The sequence below is a fragment of the Belonocnema kinseyi genome, chromosome 8 (assembly GCF_010883055.1).
Source record: "Belonocnema kinseyi isolate 2016_QV_RU_SX_M_011 chromosome 8, B_treatae_v1, whole genome shotgun sequence".
NCBI lineage: Eukaryota > Metazoa > Arthropoda > Insecta > Hymenoptera > Cynipidae > Belonocnema > Belonocnema kinseyi.
In genome coordinates, this window is record NC_046664.1 from 90,844,221 (window position 1) to 90,859,831 (window position 15,611).

General features: G+C 32.3%; 3 non-coding genes across 3 annotated transcripts; 2 read left to right on the forward strand and 1 right to left on the reverse strand.

Annotated features, from left to right (window-relative positions):
- The first annotated feature begins 14,621 nt into the window (after window positions 1-14,621).
- Trnas-gcu lies at window positions 14,622-14,703 on the forward strand. The gene has a single exon. It is a non-coding gene; the product is annotated as a tRNA-Ser (tRNA).
- A 90-nt stretch (window positions 14,704-14,793) lies between these two features.
- Window positions 14,794-14,875, forward strand: Trnas-gcu. The gene has a single exon. It is a non-coding gene; the product is annotated as a tRNA-Ser (tRNA).
- Window positions 14,876-15,320: 445 nt separating this feature from the next.
- Window positions 15,321-15,402, reverse strand: Trnas-gcu. Its single transcript has one exon. It is a non-coding gene; the product is annotated as a tRNA-Ser (tRNA).
- Between the last annotated feature and the right edge of the window lie 209 nt (window positions 15,403-15,611).

Consider the following 15,611-nt stretch of genomic DNA (forward strand, 5'->3'; position numbering starts at 1 on the left):
AAATTTGACACCAAAGTTTTTCAACATGTCTTCACGTTTCGAGACCAAATGAATCCGAAAGTCAAGTTTTTATGATGGCGTATGTCTGTCCATCTGGTCGTCCGTCCTTAAACACGATGACTCCAAAAATAAACGAATCAGATCGATCTTTGGCACATTTTTTAGGTCTTAAAAGAAAGGACGAGTTCGATAACCAGCTATTTTAGATACAAACTGAAAAAGTTAGAGAATTAACAAAATTGTTGAGAATTTTTTTTTATATTCGACAATGTTATCTGTGGCTCTTTACAGTTATCTGAAAACCACAAAATTTATTTCAATGACTTTTTGCGATGAAAAGAACATTTTCAAAGTTATAACATTTTCAAATTTTTTAAAATTAATTGAAAATCAAAATTTTAAGCCAAACAATGTACGATATAAAAAAAGTCAAGAGAAGAGAAACATTGCATAACAGCTTTTTGGATTTCTTTGGGAAATCGAAAAATAAAATTTTTATTGCAAAATTAAAAGATGAAATGAAAAATTTGTGGAAAACGACAAAAAGTACGAAAAAACAATACATATAGAAAAAAGTTATTAACCCAAAAAAGGGATAAAAAATTGAAATAGTTTATTACATTCTCATGGTTTATGATTGAGAAAGTATTAGAATGGCCAAATAACGCAAACTACGAAAAAAAGTCTCAAATTCAAAGAGAAATCACATCTTTATAAAAATCCTACAAAATATCTTTTAATCGTGTTTCAATAGGACTAGTAATTTTGTTTTTATTTATCGTAAGTAATATGCAGAAAGTCGATGATTCCAATATTACGCTAAAAGACGCGAGATATGTAAACAATCTATAAGAAGTCTCTAAGGATATTTTGCTTTATGCACACAAAAATAATTTGAAAACCAAAATCCTATTGTTAGTATAACAAAGCGAGAAAGAGAAAAATGTTTGAAAAAGGATTGCAGTTTTTTAATTATTTTATGGTAGTTCAGAAAATATATGCATTTATAAAGGTCTGTTAAAAATCGAGCGCGCATCGCGAATGTCACGATGAGAATGTGTACCTCAAAGCCTTCAGAGCTTTGAGCAACTTAATCTTTAACTATACTAAATTAAGTAGGAAACTCAGAATATGAAAACGCATATAAATACTAGAATCTAAAAGAGATCTTTTTGATAAAGTTTCATTCAAGCATTCCAAATACAAAGAATAAATATCCGAGCACAAAGCGCGAGGTGTAATTATGTCCAAGCGCGAAGCGCGAGATGACCTATTAGGTATTTTCACTTAAATCAATAGCTAACTTCACTTCGCAGATTGCTGAGGGGAAAACAAGGGACCAAATGCATGAGTTTCAGTTCATTTTTGCCCTATGTTGCTCATATCTTCGTAAAAGCTAATTTTTTTTATAAACGTGTATTTGAAAAATAGTTTTTATTTTTTAATTACTATTTATTGAAATAATAAAATGATAATAATGATTATTAATTACAAAGATATTACAGAAATAAAGTTTACTCCCATGCATTTGATCCATTTTCCCCTCAGCTTTTAACAAAGTGAATCTAGCTGATGCTTGAAGTGAAAATACCTAATTATCGAGCGTGGAGCGCGAGATTCAACAGACGCGCGCTCTAGGCGGGCTCAAACTTGTGAGCCGTGCGCGCAACGCGCGATGAGAATGTCCCCCTTAGGCGGGTACATTTTTTACTTTATAGTCACGATTTTCTCTATATTAATCATACCTTGGTGTTTCCAACTTTGACATTAACATAATTCTAGTGGACATGAAACGTCGAAAACAAGATAATCAACATTTCTGCTTGAATACTGTCGAAATTACAAACTGGACATCCTCAAACTAGAGAAAAAGGTAAAAAGATATAATGAAAGGAGGTATTGGGCATAACAAGCAGAAGAAAGAAGTTTAGTATCGAAAAGAAGGTTAAGGGGCAGGGTATAAGGGAGGAGAGGAAAAATGGGTTTGAAAAAAGGATAGAATACAAGGGGGTAGATGCGCAGGTTTGAAATGGAAGGGGGTATAGGGGTCATAGGAAGGGGAATTAGGTGGGGTACGTAGGGTATAAAATTAGAAGGCAGAGGAGAGAAAGTTAAGAGGGGTAGGAATAGAAAATGTAGGCTGGTTAAGGTGGGGAGGGGTGTAGAAGGGGGCAGATGAAGGTTTTATTGGGGAAAAGGTTATGATATAAGGATGCAGAAGTTCGAAGAAAAAAGTGGGAATGGCATAGATGAGAAAAGAGTACAGTATAAGAATAGAAAGGAAGGAGCTAAGAAAGAAAGTCAATGAAATTAGGAACCTCCAAATTTAATCAGATAAGTTAGATAGATTTCTACGATGCCAGTATGAGAAACTAACTGTTAAGTTCTTGCCGAAAGCAGTTTACTGCCTGATCGGAGGTAGTCATTAATGTCTCAACAGCAGTAGATGGTGGAAGAACTTTTAGAGACGAGAGGTTTCGCATCGAGTGTGGGCATTAACGGAAAATTACGTTCAAGTGTTTATTATACAGCTTTACGAGCGTTCCGAAAGCTACCACAAGGTAAAGTTCATACAAGTGCAAAAAAGTGTACCCTTGAATCGACGCCCTCCGTCTCCCGATATTGTCGATCTTTGTCTCGTCCCACGTTGTGTACTTATGTATAAACGTAAAGTGTTCACGCACCCAGAGGTGTATCGTGCTCTTCGCATTTTGCAAACGTCCGATTATCGCGATGCACTCCGTTGGAGTTAAGAAATAAATCAGGGCAACGGTTTGGCATTAATTGAGCCGCATTGTATAACCTTGCCATGGTGAAATACGCCGCGGCATCGATTTACGATAGATAAAACGTACTTTATGGGGATGTTTCCGAGGGCATGGCCAAGTTGTTTACAGCTCGCGAGGCGGCCTCACGGGCCAACGCGATTCTCGTGGTGGAAAAGATGAGAAGAGATGAGAGGAGATGATGGCTGAGAGACGAGAGACGGAGAAGATGAAGAAGATGTGGAAGAAGAACTTGTAGGAGGATGAGGAGAATAAGAGAAGTTGGAGTGCGGTTTGGCGAACACCACTTTCACACGTTGAATATCATCCTCCAGTTGCGTATATGGTATGTGCCTAATGATGCGTACCAACCCACTCGCTAGACTCTTATATCAAACGGCTAATTAATACCGCTCATAATTACTGCCTATCATAATACGAGCAAAATAGTTGCGAGATCACTTTTTCATTCCTATTCTCTTATATTATGCTTTCTTTCTTATTCCTTGTTTTCTTGTACTGGCAGATTAGGCCAGGAAGGGGTAAGGATCACCACACCAGGACAAAGGTTTTGAAATAAATAAATCTCCTAGCTTTGTAATATTAAACGATTTTTCTATTGTAAATAACCCATTTAAGTTTTATACGAGAAATTCAACTACAGGTATATCCTAAACTTTTTTAAAAAGAAAAAAATAATAGAAGAGTATCTGTTCTGTGTCCAAAAGATGGAAAATTGTCTAGGGTAAAGTTGCGAATAATTATTTACAAAATTATTGCAGATCATATTAAGACGAATATTTCTTTTATGACCCTGACGCTTCTAGAAATCGTGTAAACTCTATAAACAGTCCAGTCCTCCGTTCGTAAATTTTTTTTTGTCTATTTTTGCGCGATTGTTTTTGAGTTGTTTTTTCGTGTACGAACAATTTAATTTATTTCCATATGAAAGGATTAACCGCGAAACAAAATGTGCCACTTATAAACGGAGAAAAGTTTGAAAATTCACGCCTGACATTTGAGTGCAATAAGTAAGACAGTTTTTTCAGAGATTACTACATACTTTGTTTTAATTATTATTAATTTTGTGGAGAAGTAAAATAATGGATACAAAAATTTTAAAGAGAATTAATTTTAGATTAAAAGAACTATTTTTTGAAAAATTAAATTTTTTGATTAGGGATTTATCGTTAAGTTAGGGATTTAGCAGTTTAATTAAGGGTTCAGCTATTTTGTTAAAACTTTTATTGTTTTCTTGAAAATTGGTATGTTTTATTTGTTTCTTCCGTGAAAGAAAAAGGTAAATCTTTCACTCTCCAATGATAAAATTTAAATTTTCCATTTACTCGGTTCAGTTTTACGCGATTGTTTTTTATTTATATTTCTGTAGATGAACAATTTAATTTATTATCGTAAGAAAGGAGTAGCCGCAAAATAAAAAGTGACACTTGTAAATTGAGAAAAATTTAAAATTCACGTCCGATATTCAACAAGGCTAATTAATTAGGAAGGTTTTTTTTATAGATAAGTACTTTTATTTAAAGTTTTTGGCGGCGTGCCTAGAGGCGGGCGAGAGATGGACACGTGGAAACACATGAATCTTGGCGAAAAAAATATTTTAAATTGCTAATCTGATGAAGGCTAGTGCCGTTTTCAGTATACAACGCAAACCAACTAACTCTTTGGATTCGAGCTAGAAAATTGTGAATTTTAAGTTCTGATTTTAAGTCTATGGTTACTCAACTTTTTGGTGCCTTCCAAGAAACATATTCGATATCTGTATTAAATATTACCAATATTATATGCTCACAACGTAGGGTAGAAAAAATTGCGTTGCAATTAAATTATAACATGAGAATGAAAAGAATAGGTTGCTATTATTTCAACTTGAAGTTGCATTAATTTAAAAATTTTTTAAAGCACAAGTTCGGTGAGCATAGAAAAAATATTTGTGGTGAATCCATTAGAGTTGGAACACTTCGACTTTTAAAAGCTTGAATTCTAAATTGTTTAATTTGAAAAAGCTCAATTTTTTCATATTGTAAACTTCTTCCCACTTCAAATTCAAAATTCTTAAATTGTCAAAGTTTTCAATGTTACATTCGTCAATTCTCCCATAATAAAATTTAATAATGATCATCCTTTAATTGGTTTTAAATCTTAAGTATTCAAACTATTTAGGTTTGCAGATTCATGAATAAAAATAAAGCAGAGATCGGTAAACGCCCTCAAGGAACCCGAGGATAATCGGACTAAAAAAAAGCTTCCAGCATAAGTGTCTGAAACACAAAATACCTCACTTTCTTTTTTCTTAACAACCGATATAAAAAAATTAAAGTATGAAAAACAAATTTTTTATCACAGTCCTCCCCCATGCAGAAATGCTGGCATAGACCAAGCAGGGCCTAGACTTGGCAAAACTAAGCCCTGGCCTGGTGATCTAACCCGGGTCAAACTTGAATGAAACGCCAAATATGGCCAGGGATAGCCTTGATCACCCAGTTTGGCCCAGGCTTAGCCCAGGCCTGATCCTAGTTTATGATCGATTTTTTGCTATTTTTTAGTTTCTTAATTAAATTTAGAAATTACGTAAAAATATTTTTTATTTTAATTGAAGTTGACGACTAAATTTACGAAGGTTTGAAATATAAAACATTTTCTTCAATCTGATTAGAATTTCCAAAATGTGTTATTTCACTCATAAACTGATCGCGTTCTGATTCTTCTTCCTCATCTACATCATCAAAATCTATGTAAAATAATTTCTTAATTTACTTCTGTCATATTTATGATATAATTTAAAGTTTTAAACATCATTACATAACTTAACAAGGTATTTATACTTTATAATTCGACGAAATTTTTTTCTGAAATTGAGGTTGAAAGTCAAGTGAAATCTTAATGTAAAATATTATTTATAATTAATAGAAGTTCTTACTTGAAATTTCACCGCGTAAGTATAGGATACTGCCGATTGCTTGATGCCTCCGGACTTTTAAAGTGCTTTTTATTTTAGACATTTTTATGAATTGAATTTCAATGATTGCCGGGCCTAAGCTTAAGCCATTGCAAAATTTAAGCTAGGGTCCAGGCTTAGGACCCCCAGCCTGGCCCAAATTTGGAACCGGGAAGAATCTTGGAGAATACTGACGGGCCAGCACAGGCGTCTGGAAATCCAAATGTCTTCATTTTACTTATTTTTAACCACTAACATAAGACTTAACGAATACAACATAGGAAATTTAATTTTTTCACTTAATTCTACACATCAAAAGATCAATCTTAGCCGTCCCCAAGGAAAATCAAACTGCAATAAAATCTTTCAGCATAGAGATTACAAAATGCCCCCTTATTAATTTTCTTAGTTTTTACAACTGATAAAAAGGAATACCATAATAAATCAACAGCTGAAAATATAATTTCTCGAATACACTAGAACTGGTTGACATCCATGCGAAATTTATGGAATTAACGGAATTCATGGAATTCACGGAAATTTCGGAATTCATGGGATTCACGGAATTTGCGAAATTCATGGAATCGAAGGAATTCAAGCAATTTAAGGAATTAACGGGACACGCTTGCTTTATGGAATTCGCGGAATTCATAAATTCATTGAATTCGATGAATTCAAGAAATGTAAGGAATTCAAGGAATTCGCGGAATTGATTCTAATCATTGAATTGATGGAATTCAAGAAGTTCATGGAATTCGTAAGTCCCTTAAATTCAATGAGTTCTTTGAATCTAATAAATTCCTTGTATTCCAGACATTCCGTTAACTCTGTGAATTCGGTGAATGTCATTAATTCCGCTAATTCCATGAAACCCGTGAATTGTGGGCTTCATATGAATTCCTTGAATTTCGTAAATTCCTTTTATTTCATAAATTCTATGAACTCCACGAATTCCTTAAATTCCAAGAATTACTTGCATTCTAAATAGCCGAACGTTATATTATACTAAACATTAACAAAAGCTTTGGGTCCATCATAAAATTTTTGTTTGCCAGGAATAAGTCTTCTTAGAAATTATTTACATTTATTTTTATTTTTTGTTTCCACATGTGTTGAGTTACTGGCTACTGGACATATATTATTAAATTCCAATACATGTGAGGTATATACCAATGCCAGGATTCGGAAACTACAACATGATGTATTGTAGCGTTGTCTTACGTTTTGGAAATGAACTTCCAATACATGTAGTGGAAGTTTCCTACAGAAATTTTCAACAGTGTACAGTTATAAGCAGCTTAAATTTGAAATCAGAGTATTTTGGATGTAGTACAATTTTGAAAGATAAAATATTAAAACTTAATTATTTTGAATATTTCAGCATAGAATTATTTTAATGTTTAACACTTTCAATTAACAATTACTCAATTTCGAATTCTACAAACTGAAAACAGTGAACCAAAATTATTATTTTTTTTTACTAAAAGACTCATAAAGGAAATTTTCCTGTAATTACTAATTAGACATTCGAATTTTAAACTATTCGTTTTAAAAACTATGTTAATTTAAAAATATGCAGCTATAAAGCCTCAACAAACTCAACAAAATGCAACATTTTTTGCAATGATTTTTATGGAAATTCTATTCAAATTTTAGTAGCCTATACCTTCAAAAGAAAAAATAATTGTAATGTATAATACAGAGTTCGCGAAAATTTTAATTTATAGTTTTTAATAGCATGATCTCCAAAATGAACCGTTTGGAATACTTTTTTATGTTTAAAGTGAAATACATTTTATTGTTCAGATTGTAATTTTAATTTTACGACACGGTGCACTGTTACATGTTTGCATAAGAGTAATATTATTTTATTGTTCATAAAATAGATGTTGTTTTGAAATGGGCAAAAATTAAGTCGGGTTGCATACACGTTTTAACATGAACCCTTGTTGGAGTGTTTACAGCAAAGCTTGCATGTCACTCTGTATTAGTGTAACTTAAAATTCCTGGACATCTTCCATGTTAAATGCAAAGCACTTTTGTCTCTTTCTATCTCGAATATGATACAGAACGGGCAGTTTGGAGATGAATGGATTTTGGCTTAGAAATTCCGTTTTTGTATCTCTTATATTAGTATTTAAAAATTGAATCCATCTTAAACATATTCCTCCAGAAAATTATAGAAAAACTAGAACAAAAAGTTGAAATAAGCAAGGCATCAACTTTGGGTGTCAAATACATTAGTATATTTGAAGACGCAAATGATAAATACCCAATGAGAAGAGAATAATAAAACCAAAATAATGAAAATGAACCACGGACATGTTCTGCCGCTCTATGGAAATAGACAGTAACTATAAAATCAGCGAATGGAAAAAATCGAGAAAAAAAATTGAATAAAAATCATTCATATGTAAAAAATTTAAATACTGCCGAAATTGCAAAGTGCTTCTGCGGAAAAGACAGCAAGTGAAACCATAATGGGGTTTGGTGATAGCTGCTGCCTTTTTCCGTAGTCTGTCTGGAATTTAGGCGCTGGTTTTATAGATTATGTACTTATTTCCGATCTTATGTTGATGTTATTTTTCTCTATAGAATTAATTTTTCGGGACTTGTAGTTGCTGCCTTTTAAGCTAATTATGTGAAAATGATTTAAAACCTTATCACAAACTTGAGTAAATCATTTCGACAGATCTATATATCTCTTTTCAACGATTTCAGCAATATAAAAAGCTCATTTTTCGATTTTTGACAGTTATTGTCTTTTTCTGTAGAACACCAGTATTCTGCCGTACTTTTGAAGGAAGGCTCTATCTTTTTCTGGAGTCGAACGGGCATATTGAATGAACCGGATTTGCATCTTTACTGATCTGCATCTTCCAATACATGATTGGGTTTGGAAAAAAAATATCTTGGGTAAATGCAGACCTGCTCTATTTATTGATACCAAAAATTACTAATTTTAAATGTTTACATGCAAAATTGTAGATAGGCTTGATATTCATGTGCAAAACTGGTGAGAAGACTAATGAAAACTTTCAGATTGAAGAAACGCTAGCTGCATTTTGCAGTGTCATTATTATTAATGATCGAAATTGACAAATATTTTTTGTAGTTTTATAAGTTATTTATTGTATACGATTGTGTAATAATATGACTAAGGAATCATTGAAGCATCATTTCAATAACTGTAATAAAAATTACTGATAATCAAAAACTGTAGATAGGTTCTTTTTTTTGGAAAGTTGAACCGAACTGGATGCAGCAAGTGATTGATTTACGAGTGAGTAAAAACCTATCTGGTAAATAGGTTTTTCGAAACAGTTTTTGGCGTAGACGACCCCGCAAAACTGAAATTCGTGTAGATGGGCTTACAATTTTCCAGATACAGCTTTTTATTCAACTGTATTTCTCTCTATTTCTAATTGAATGGTCGGGGACCGTAATGGAACCCTTATTCGAACAGCCATTTGAGGAACTTTGTTATTTAATTAAAAACAGTAAGATACCTTTTTTCACTTTCTGAAAAAGCACGATACCTAGGACAGATTGGAAAATACAAAAAGCCAAAAAAGTGAGTTTTGGAAATTTGGTGGGTTAGCACCTTATGGTTCCCGATCATTTAATTATCTTTGAATTTAATTAGAATTTTTAGCTAACTTTGTATGGATGAAATTACTTTTTCATTAGCAATTCAGCAATATAAAAAACTCGTTTTTCATAAAAAGTGAGGATAGAGCCTTTCTTAAAAAGTACGGCAGTATTGAGGTCTCTTTTTTCATTCTTCTTATTTCTTCTTATCTTATTTTCTTCTATCGGCTTCTTTCCTTTCGCATCTTCTTTCTTCTTTGCCCTATCCACTTTGCAAGGTGTATGGAACTTATCCTTCGGGGCGAACGACTACTGACTCTGCTTGTTGCCCCCGCGGATAATTTCCAGGCCATCCTCGTAAGTCGTAAAGACCTGCAACTTATTGCCACGGTCCACTGTCGTTACGCTTATACCTTTAAAACGTGCGTAAAAGCAAAGGTACCGAGAATGCCTCGAGGCTTACCCCGCCCTACCGAAGAGGGACAATGAATTTGCTCTTGGGGTTCTTACAAAGGACCCATCGCATATCTTTGCATGGTACCGTGAATTCCGAACTTGCACGAGGTCCCTACATTGAAATAATCACAGTTCACAGATTCGCGGAATGAGTACGTCGGCGATTTCTAAAGCGCTTACGAATCCGGGAATTTCTTATTAATGAGGATCTTATTTTTGTGATCGTGGCGAGGTGTCAACTTCCTTAGAACTACGTATGGAGATTGTAGACAAAAAGGTGAAAAAAGGTCCAACAATTCTATTTTTATTCGGAGTTTCCACTCGAGTAGTTTAAAATATAATTACAAAGCTAGATTTTGATTAATGATATTTAAAATATTTAAAAAGATTCTTTTTTCACATTTCGGCAAAATTATCTTTGGGTTTTCTACATTTAATCGTCCCCTTCTCTAATCAACAAAAACTTGCGTGAAAAAATATTTTTAATTTTCGTTGGTACTATGTCAACGATTTCAGTTTTTTTTTCGTCATTGCGGATAACTATTATAGGTGCAAAAAATCTAAGTTTTACAAGAACGTACTTTCGATAACAAATTTTAGGGCGATGTATTAAGGGCATATGATACTTCGTCGTGTGGTAAATTGGGTTTTGTGTCCCCGTTTTTTTTACAGAAATTAAAATGTTTAAAAACTGAATTCTGAGATGCTATAAAACAGTATAATGGACATTCCCGACCTCTTTTTTTCATGGATAATTACAAAAAAATGTATAAAATTTTTAATTCTCTACAAAAAAGAATGTAACAAATTAAATTTTTTTATTATTCCACAAACGAAGAGTTCGGGGACGTCCATTAGCATGTTCGCTATCATTCCCAACATTTTAAAAACAAAATCTTTATTATTGTATGAAGAAATCCGGAGGAACCTAACACTGGTAAAATCAATAATTTTATAAGTATCACGACGACCCTAAAATGAATGATGAAAAAAATATAAAATTTGGATATTTTACAAATTTCAGATTGCAAAATATCTAAAGCTCTTTTTACATATCGAGAAACAATACCGACGGAAATTATCTACGCGCCTTTTTTAATTTAGTTAGGTACTTTATTTCTGTGATACTAAAATAAAATTTTTCGCTTATATTATTGTGAAAGATAGTACAATCCTGTATCAATTTAGCTCAAGTTAAGGGCAAAAGGCGAATTTTATACAAAGATATTGCGAAAAGCTTTAAAATTTCTAAGTTCAGAAAGATTGGGATAACTATAAAAATAATTAATATTGTTTTAATTTTATGTGATTTTAAAAAATAAATCTTCGCGATGCTTGTATAAAATATTAAGATATTTTTAAATTGATGACGCTAGATTCTCTTCATATTCATTTATGCTCATTCTCTTTATGTTAATAGTATGACAATCATAAAGCACTGTAACAACAGCTCACAAATTAGGCGTGAAGAAAATTTCCGCCTATATTTTAGATTAGAACATTTTCAGAATATTTCACTAAAAAGTATTGGATATTAAAATGCTTAAGAGTAAATACATTTTTAATCATTTAATTTTTCTATTCTTAATTTTCTAATTTTAAAAGATATAATTTAAAAGTTTTCCATTATTTAAGATATTTTTAAAACCGTTGCCTTGCTTAGCTGAAACGCTTGAATTTAAGTGTTAAATGTATAGTTTGAAATCAGGTAATTGTAGAAAACTTACCTTTACCTTTAAAATTTAAAATTAAATTTGTTTTAATTTTCAAGGATTTGAATTTTTATAATAGAAAATTAGATCCTTTATTTATAGAATTGTTAATTCTCTTCGGTATAAAGTCTTTTAATTTTGTATAATTATTAATGCTAATATTTTTGAAACATAAATGAAATAATTTGATATTTATATTTATCTTGAGAAGATCGTCAAAAATAATGTTTGAAATGTAAAATTTTGCAAATTACATGAAAATAGTAATGTAATTTCAGAGCTTTAAACGTGTTTCAAATTTTGCTGCTCATTCTCTTCCAATGTATTTTGTCGGATTTTCATTTTTTCTGTCCGCATATTTTTCTCCTCCAGAGTCCGGAGAGGGAATTATCTAACCTCATTTTGTCAACGTTTTGTCACATTATATACAAGAAGGCAAAAAGGTATTGCCACATTCCACCCCAGTTTAAATAAAAAAAGACTATAATATTCCAAACCTTTTATCAGGAGGAAATGTGCCGAAGCACCGAACTAACAGAAAAAACGTACTCTCATTTTGCCGGAATGCAGTACTCGACCTATAAATTTTCCTTAGAAGAGACAATGCAACAATCGTTCTGAAAAATATATAAAGAATTGACATGCATCAGTCATTTTACGTCTTTCTTATATTATATCTCGTGCTTTAATATATAGAGAGAATCTTCCCATAACAAGTTAACTATTACACGAATAAATTGTAAATGTATAATATGTAAATTATACGTTATGTGTAATTTGTGAACGCTTAAGAATTCCCTTTACGACGCATAACTATCTTTAGTAATTCGCAATTCTAAATTACTGTGCAAAGCAATCCTAACAATCTTTCCCTCTACACGCGAAATAGCATCTACAAGAGTTGTTTACAATCTTCTCTTTGCGTACGTTACGCCATACTCGTATTATATACTTTTGCCTTGAATTTGACAATTTGATTCTTATTACAGAGGAGTATTACAGGGAAACGTCACGCAATGCGTTGAGCGACCGCTATCTATCACAGAGACATTTTTTATCTATAGATAAAACAACGGCCTGATAGTTACTTACGCTTTTCATACGCAACGTGCTTCATGTGTGTGGATTTCCTTGGAATTTATTCTATTCCATATTTTCAACTGACCGAATTCATTTCAAAGCAGGCAGGTTCTATACATGAAGTTGCAGAATCTCTCGTGGACAAAATATGTTGTTTTTCGAAATCCAACAGAAAATTTAGAAAATGTTCAAAATTAAAAAAAGGGCGGCGGTTTTTCTGGAAATACAAAAATTCCATTTTCTCAAAAAAAGCCACACTTATATTTTTTGCCAATTTTTAGTTAAATTTGTACTATCATAAGGAAAATATCTTAAGAATTTTATGCGAGCTAAATCACTTTTGTGGCCAGGAGAATTTTTTGATCATAAAATCGAATTTTCGTCTTTTTCTTGCTTACAGCAACAGATACCGAAAAAACTGCCCGCCGCGCGGGCACACTCTCATCGCGCGCGCGGTTCGCAAATTTGAACGCGCCTAAGGCGCGCTACTGTTGACTCTCGCGCTTCCCGCTCGATAATATATTTATCTCCCGTTTCGCGCTCGGTAATGTATTTACCTCGCGCTACGCGCTCGATCTTTCTGCATAGACTTTTTAAAACTAAAGGTGAAAGTATCGACAATAGTAATTTGGTGATTGTGAATTCTCTTTTGTTAAAGCTTCTTCGGCTTTAACGAACACATCTTCATTACATATCTCGTGCTTCGCATTCGAGTTTATCCCTGAAATTTCATATCATTCCCATAAATGTATATTATTATAATTCGTAACTTGCATTTGTATTAAAACAGACAAAGCTTCATTGTCCCATTTAATAAAAAATGCGCGTTCTTTTAAAAAAAGTTGTTATTAAACGTTTTATTGTAACTTTTGTCGTTTTTCCATAAACTGAATTTGTTAATTTCTAATGTTTTCTTTATGGTTTAAACTTTACACATACGGTCCACTGAGCAGCATGAAAAATGTAACTTTTGGATTTTCCATTATTTTGTATAGTGTGAAAATTTGTATTTTTGATTTATCCAGAAAATTCAAAAAGTTGTGCCACAGGCCAATCTAATAGAATGTTATCTATTTATTTTGGCTTAGCTTGTGTCGTGTATCGAAAAATTTAATTTTTGTATTTTCAATGCATTTTGTAAATAAAACGAAAACTACGTGTCTTATAAAAAATTGATTAATAACAAATTTTTAGATATTTTTTGGGTGCACAGTGTTTGCCTTGTCATTTTTTTCCTATCTCGCATAGTTTGACCGCAAAATGCGTACATACAGCCAGACACATACATAAAAACCTTTTTCTCGGATTCAAGGGGTCTCAAAACGTGGATATTTAACAAAAACTGGGGGGGGGGGTCAAATTTTACACAAACCTAATACCTTCTCTGCTGAGAATGTGAAAATGTTAAGAAAACAGTTTGGGCAGTTAAAAAAGATTTACAAAAAGTGGCTTAACTCATTTATGATATCTTGTACCGTTTTGGAGATAAATAAAAGATTTCAATATTTCTTTCGGGAAACTACAGTTTAAGCAGATAAACCGATTCTTTTAACTGCACAAATCTTTTATTAACTATATTATAAATTGCTTCTCTGTGCACAGTTTCAAAAGCCGGACAAACTTGTCGTTTGGAAAAAAAATTCTATTAGTTTTATGCGGGAAAAGTCATTTTTGTGATCAAGAGGATTTTTTATGAATATTGAATTTTCTTATTTTTCTTGGAAACGGACCAAGATATCATAAATGAGTAAAGAAACTACTTGAAGAATTTTATTAACTGTGCAAACTATTTTCTTAACATTTTTTTGGTATCTATTGTTGTAAATCCACAAAATTTATTTAGTCCCCATCAAATTCACAAAATATTTTCCTTTTGATAGTACAAATTCAATAAAAAATTGACAACAAATATAACATTGAAGAAAAAATGTTTTTTTTTTTTTTAAATGGATTCGGTCCAACTGAAAAACACAATAAGAAAAGTTAGTTGAATTGAAATTTTAACTGGGAAAATGAAAACGCTAAAAAAATTGTGAATATGGAATGATTAGTTACAGACCTGACGAGGTGGCCGAGTGGTTAAGGCGTTGGACTGCTAATCCAATGTGCTCAGCACGCGTGGGTTCGAATCCCATCCTCGTCGAATTTTTTTTATGATCATTGAGATATCAATATTAAAAATCAGTGAAGAGAATAATTTTTCTGCATATATATAATTATTTGTTACGGACCTGACGAGGTGGCCGAGTGGTTAAGGCGTTGGACTGCTAATCCAATGTGCCCAGCACGCGTGGGTTCGAATCCCATCCTCGTCGAATTTTTTTTATGATCATTAAGATATCAATAATCAGTAGAGAGAATAATTTTACAAGTTGGTATGGAATTTAACTGATCATTCATTTAATAAATTTTTATTACCTATTTTATGTACGTTATTGGAATATTTAACACTCTCATATGAATATCCCAGATTAACATTCAGAAATTATATTTTTAGGAAAACTCTCATGGAATTTTTCTTTATCTAGTTGCATATTTAAAAGACGGCAATCTTTCACATAATCTGTTGGTAGCCATGCTCAAGAATTAAATTTGGAAGTTTTGCGAGAGAAATGTTTGTAGAAAAGATGTGCTTGTATTTCAGAAAAATAATTTCAACTTTATACAATATTACTAAACGTGCAGTTTCTATAAAATTGTCTTTAAGTATACTCTTCACTGATTTTTAATATTCAAACCGCGTGCCTATAAAAAAAATTTCGACGAAGATGGGATTCGAACCCACGCGTGCAGAGCACATTGGATTAGCAGTCCAACGCCTTAACCACTCGGCCACCTCGTCATGTTTTCAATCGATTATTATGAACCTCAGAAATCGGACTGCTCTTATTGCGTCAGGAAATTCCTAGGTAAATACTTGTATAAGATGGATCTTAAAATCTACATTTCATCAAATACAATTAGTCTATTTGTCAAAGTAATTTGACAATGATTAAAATATGATATATATAAATAAAGCAGTGTAAGTATCTTGAAAAACCCGGCTATTTG